Raw genomic sequence first — 6,162 nt, 5'->3', positions numbered from 1 at the left:
ATATTAGGATGGCAACTCCAGCTTGTTTCTTGGAACCATTTACTGGGAAGACTTTTTTCCATCCTTTTTCTCTGAGCTAGTGTCCTGTCTTTGTTATTGAGGTGTGTTTCTTGTATGCAGCAAAATGTTGTATTCTGTTTGCATATCCATTCTGTTAGTTTGTCTCTTTATAGGTGACTTGAGTCCGTTAATATTGAGAGATATTAAAGACAGATGATTGTTAGTTTCTGTTATGTTTGTTTTTATTAAGTGGCATTATGTGCATGTGGGGTTCTCTCCTTTTGGCTTTGTTGTGAGATGATTAATATCTTGTCTTTTCTTTGGTGTAGGTACCCTCCTTGTGTTGGAGTTTTCCTTCTACAATCCTCTATTCGTCTAGATTGGTAGATAGATACTGTTTAAATTTGGTTTTGCCCTAAAATATTTTGGTTTCTCCATTTATATTGATTGAGAGTTTTGCTGGGTATAGTGGCCTAGGCTGTCATTTGTGTTCTCTTTAGAGTCTGCATAATCTCTGCCCAGTCTCTTCTGGCTTTCATAGTCTCTGTTGAGAAGTCTGGTGTAATTCTGATTGGTCTACTTTTATACATTACTTGTCCCTTTTCCCTTGCAGCTTTTAATATTCTTTCTTTGTTCTGTGCATTTAGTGTTTTGATTATTATGTGATGAGAGGATTTTCCTTTCTGGCCCCATTTATTTGGTGTTCTATAGGCTTCTTGCACATTTATGGCCATTGCTTTCTTTAAGTTGGGGGAGCTTTCTTCTCTGATTTTCAGAAAGATGTTTTCAGGTCCTTTGAGTTGGGAATCTTTGTTCTCCTCTATTCCAATTATTCTTAGATTTGGTCTTTTCATTGTGTCCTGGATTTCCTGGATGTTTTGGGTTAGGAGTTTTTTATGTTTTGAATTTTCTCTCACAGTTGTGTCAATATCGTCAACAGTATCTTTCACACCTGAGATTCTCTCTTCTATCTCTTGTATTCTGTTGATGATGCTTACATCTGTAATTCCTGACCTCTTTCCTAGGTTTTTCATTTCCAGTGTTACCTCCATCTGTATTTTCTTTATTGTTTCTACTTCCAGTTTTAGGTCTTAGATTGTTTTATTCAATTCCTTCACATGTTTGATTGTGTTTTCTTGTATTTCATTAAAGGATTTATTTGTTTTCTCTTTAAGGACTTCTACCTGTTTAGCTATATTTTTCTGTATTTCTTTCAGTGAGTTTTTTATATCCTCCTGAAAGGACTCTGTTATCTTCATGAGATAGGATTTTAGGTCAGCTTCCTGATTTTCAGGTGTGTTGGTGTATTCATGGCTTTATGTGGTGGGAGAATTGGGTTCTGTTGATGCCCACATATGTTGGCTTCTGTTGTTTATTGTCTTGCACTTGCCTCTTGCCATCTGGTTATTGCTGGTGTTTGCAGGTCTGGGTGACTCTGTCTGGAGCCTGCTTCTTTTGTCCCTAGCTTGCTTCAGGTCTCGTTGTAGGGCTGTGGCCCTGCTGTAGCAGATCTCATGTGGGGCCTTCTGACTGTGGGGTCTTCAGATGGGCAGAGAAGTTGCTGATTTCTTGCCTTGGCTTTCAGTCTGTTGGGTCAGTTTGCCCTGCATGTCGCAGAGCCCCCCTGGGATATCTTCAGACTGTGGTGTTGGTTGCCCAGTTGCCTTGTGTGCAGAGAAATTCCTGTGATGCTTTCAAGCTGTGGTGTCTTCAGGGGAGCAGATAAGCTGGTGATCAGCTGCTCAGCTCCACTGTGTGCAGTGGGTCTCCTGGGATGCCTTCAGGCTGTGGAGTCTTCAGGGAAGCAAGTTAGCTAGCCTTCTATCTTATCAGAAAGCACTAGCCAGAAGCAGAGTAGAATTCAGCTGCCAGGGGTTTGGGGAGGTGACGGGTCCCAAGTCCACTGGGCTCTCAGGGGCAGCTGTAGGACTTCGGGAGGGTCCTTATCAGATGCCCTGGGTACAGCAGGTCTCTTAGAGTGCCTCAGGCTGTGTTGCCTTCAGGGAAGTAGGCTAGCTTAGCAGTCTGTCCCAGCAGAAAGCCCCAGCAGGAAGGCTAATGATGAGAATTTCAAAGATGCCTTGACTTATTCCATGCAGTGTAGCTCTATAAATAGAGTGTGGAAAGATTGGAAACTGTTTTTCTTTGCTTTCTTTGAGGGCCTAGTGTGGGAAAAAACTTGAGCGGGTGTGCCCCGGCCCTCGCAGCAGTGACCCGTGGTGGGGGCAGATTTCTACACCGGTGAGTCCCACATATAGGAGAAAGTTCAAGGTTCCTGAGGCTGGCCCCAGAAGACACGTGGAGTCCATGGATTTACAGGAAGTTTATTGTTCACGATGTGGTAGTTGGGTCTGGATGTGTGCACACACACACCCAAAAAAAAAGCCAGGGGAGAGCTGCCTTACATAGGGGAGGGGGAAAAAAGAGAGACTGGAGAAGGATAACTTAATTAGCCATGCCTACTGGCCTTAGGTAACTCATGAATATGGAAATCTCTGTTAGTCACGCCCTCTACCTGAATGGTGATGCAAAACCTCTCTGGGAGAAGTTATTCTGAGCCAAACGTGTCTGCAAGATGCAGTTTAATGGGGTTGTATGTAGGCTGCATGTGGGGGTCTGAAATCCGGGAGCATGGGGAGATACATGCCATCCCTGACAAGCCATGTCCCTGTTGGGTCTCCGGCTATCTCAAATCCAGTGCCCTACCTGGGAGACCAAACCATCTTTTTTGCGGCCCCACAGCCTGGAGACCTAAGCACAGTCTATTCATCATCAAACAACTGACTGAGCCTTCAGGGTTCCTCATGACTCCTTCCCAGTGGGATGTATTCACCCCAACTGTGGCTGCAATTGGATGTGGCCTTTGGGAACTAGGATACTTTGGAGGAGCTTCACACCACCAGAGAGAATTGTGCCTTTAAAACCAACACAGACCAGACCAAGCAGTTCTGGATTAGAAATGTTATGGTGGCACAGGCTGAGCAGTGGTGTAACACACATTTAATCTCACCACTTGGGAGGCACAGGTAAGCAAATCTCTGTGAGGCCAAGCCAGTGTGGTCTATAAAGCAAATTGCAAGACAGTCAAGAATACAGGTAGTTCTATAAAGACCCTGTCAAAGAAAAATAAAAACAACCAAAGAAAAGAAAAAAAAAACTGAGGGTGCTCAAATTGGTAAGCTGAGTTCTCCATCCTCATCAGCAGTGATCTAGCTCTCACACTTCCCTATGTGGGAAGAAGGGCTTCCTAAGTTTCTTGTCATTGATGGTATATTTTTCCCTGCTTCCCTAGGATGAATCTTTAGTAGAAGACATAAGCTTCTTCGACCCACCTGATCTCCTGATACTGGCAAGGCAGAGGTTACTGAGGGAGGAGGCCTTAGCCATTTCTGCTCTCAAGGACCTGCCCAGGGATCTGTTCCCAGTGATATTTGAGAATGCCTTCGCTGGTAGATATACAAAGATCTTGAGAGCCATGATACCTGTGTGGCCCTTCCCATACCTTTCTATAGGAACGCTGATGCCGAACTCCAACCTGGAGACTTTCAAGGCTGTGCTTGAGGGACTAGATATACTGATTGCACAAAAGATTCATTCCAGGTAGGCAAGATCAGCTAGACTAAAGGTAGGATCTCTGGGTGCTAAGAAGGAGCAACTAGGCACAGGGAGGTTTCTGATGGCATGAGCTTAGAGGGGTAAAGAATCTTAGGAGACTCTCAGCTATCTGGGCAAATAGTGGCTAATGTAGAAGAAGAAAAGAGTAGGCACACCCAGTGAGGAAAGGGCCTTTCCGTGCATGCCTCAAAAGTACACGTGAAATGACGTTGGGATTAAGGGGCCTGGAATAAAGGGAAGTAAGTCAGGGCACAGGAAAAAGCAAAGTTTTTGAAGAAACAGCTAAAGTTTGAGTGTGGAAGAGAATCAGAATGTAAGACATATCTTCTCTTATGAGAGTTATACTCATTTCTCCCACAGTAGGTGCAAACTCAGAGTGCTCAGTTTAAGAAATATACACCATTGTTTGTGGAGGACATGTAATGGATCCTACGTACATCAAGGCTTACCAGAGTTCATGACACAGATGCATCCAGTGGAGAACAGTCCTGACTGTGGAGAGAATAAAGAATTGAAGGTGACAGTTGATCTCAAACTCAAGGAGGATGGACTTGATGACTCTGTCTCATACTTGTTGCAGTGGGCCCAGCAGAGAAAAGATTCCATTCATCTATGCTGTAGGACATTAAGGATTCATGGCTTACCCAAAGCCATATGCAGAGAAATTTTCAAAGTTGTACATACAAGCTGTATACAGGATCTTGACTTGAGTTTTTTGTGCACAGAAGAGATAGCTTTTCTTAATCCCTACCTGGGACAGATGAACAATCTTCTCACACTCATGATAAATAGCATCAGAGATACCTCCAGTATGGATGAGGGTTCTGAAGAGGAGAATATGAGCAGGTTGTTTTCTCAACTTCCCACATTCCACTGTCTCCAGAATCTCTATGTAAATAAAGTCTTCTTTATAGAAAACCACCTGAAAGAATACCTCAGGTAAGGAAGGATCATGATGGTTCAACAGACCATAGAAAATATATCTTTTTTTAATATTTATTAAGTTATTTATTTATTTATTTATTTATTTATTTATTTATTGGCAATCTAGGGAGTCCATGATGACCTGGCTACCATAAACATAGCAGTGTTAGAGACATAGACTATCTAACCAGATGTGCTCTATGCTAAGATATGTATGACCAGGCATAAGCATCCCTCTTAATTGCTCATGTATGAATGATTCTGAGTCCAGAAATGGGTTGAGTAGATGAGAAATAGGCAATACTGAGGTTGAAGGAGAAAATGTGATCATGACGTTTGGATGAACAATAATCTGAGAACTTGTCAAAACAGCATTAAGATGTTGTTGAATTTTATTTGGAGTAGGTAGTCCTTCCTACATGCACCATGTTGGTCCAGTACAGCCATTGCTGTGGTTTCCAGCCATGCTCTGAATCATGCCCATGCTGATAATGCACAAGCCTCAGACTAGCATGCTATGAATTGTGTGAGCAGATGACAGAAGGCCATGTCCTGGGCGTTGATCTCAGTATATAGTCAGAATGAGTATGGAGGAAGTGTCATCTGCTTAGCTGTCAATCCCTCCAATGCTCTTCAACACTATTTTCCAGAAAACAATAATTTGTTCTCTCTCCAGGTGCCTGAGGAAGCCCTTGAAGACTCTTTCCATCTCTGCTTGTGACTTCTCACAGTTGGACTTGGATTACCTGCCCTATTGCCTGAATATTTCTGAGCTCAAATATCTGAACCTGACTGCTGCACATTTACATAATTTAGTCCTTGATGCTCTTGGAGTTCTCCTTGAGAATGTTAGAGATACATTGCAATGCCTGGAATTGGAGGCATGTTTTATAGGGGATTCTTATCTCAGTGCCATTTTGCCTGCTCTAAGCCAATGTTCCCATCTCACAAAGGTCAATTTCTATAATAATGAACTCTCCCTGCCTTTTCTGAAACAACTTCTACACCACACAGCCAAACTGAGCCAGCTGACCTATGAGGTATACCCTGCCCCTTTGGAGTGCTATGACGGGGATGTAATACTTTCACACAGATTAGAAAATTTTTGTCCTGAGCTTCTGGATATAATCAGGGCCAAAAGACAGCCCAAGAGCGTCACATTTGCTACAACCCAATGCTCTAACTGTGGTGGGTCCTACATTTATAATCTGGAGACCCAACATTGCCTATACCAGAAACTACTACTATAAGATTGATTGTGGAACAGAGAAATGAAAGCTGAGTATTGGGGATGGATGAAATCCTAAGTGAATATCCATTGCTGATAGGAACATGAAGATGTCAAGCACCTCAAGGTCTGAGACACTGGAAAGGCATTCCTCTGAGCAGGTGAATGGATGTTGCATCTGCAGAAAGTATCAAACTTTTTTCTCTAGGATTATTGTAGTTTGAGTGTGTTACAACAGAGGCACCCTTCCATGAGGAGATTGTCCCCTTCTGGTGATTGCATACAATAAATGTGTTGACTTTCTAGGTTGCAAATATGTCTCTATCAGCACACAGCCTACTCGTTCTCAGCATTTCTGTACCTGTGTGTGGTTTCTTCATTCCTCATCACCATAA

General features: G+C 42.9%; 1 pseudogene; it reads left to right on the top strand.

Moving 5' to 3' along the window:
- The first annotated feature begins 3,304 nt into the window (after nucleotides 1-3,304).
- LOC114609654 lies at nucleotides 3,305-5,722 on the top strand (annotated as a pseudogene).
- Nucleotides 5,723-6,162: the final 440 nt, after the last annotated feature.

Source organism: Grammomys surdaster, unplaced genomic scaffold (genome assembly GCF_004785775.1).
Source record: "Grammomys surdaster isolate TR1022 unplaced genomic scaffold, NIH_TR_1.0 125977, whole genome shotgun sequence".
Lineage (NCBI taxonomy): Eukaryota > Metazoa > Chordata > Mammalia > Rodentia > Muridae > Grammomys > Grammomys surdaster.
This window is presented reverse-complemented; position numbering and strand designations above follow the sequence as displayed.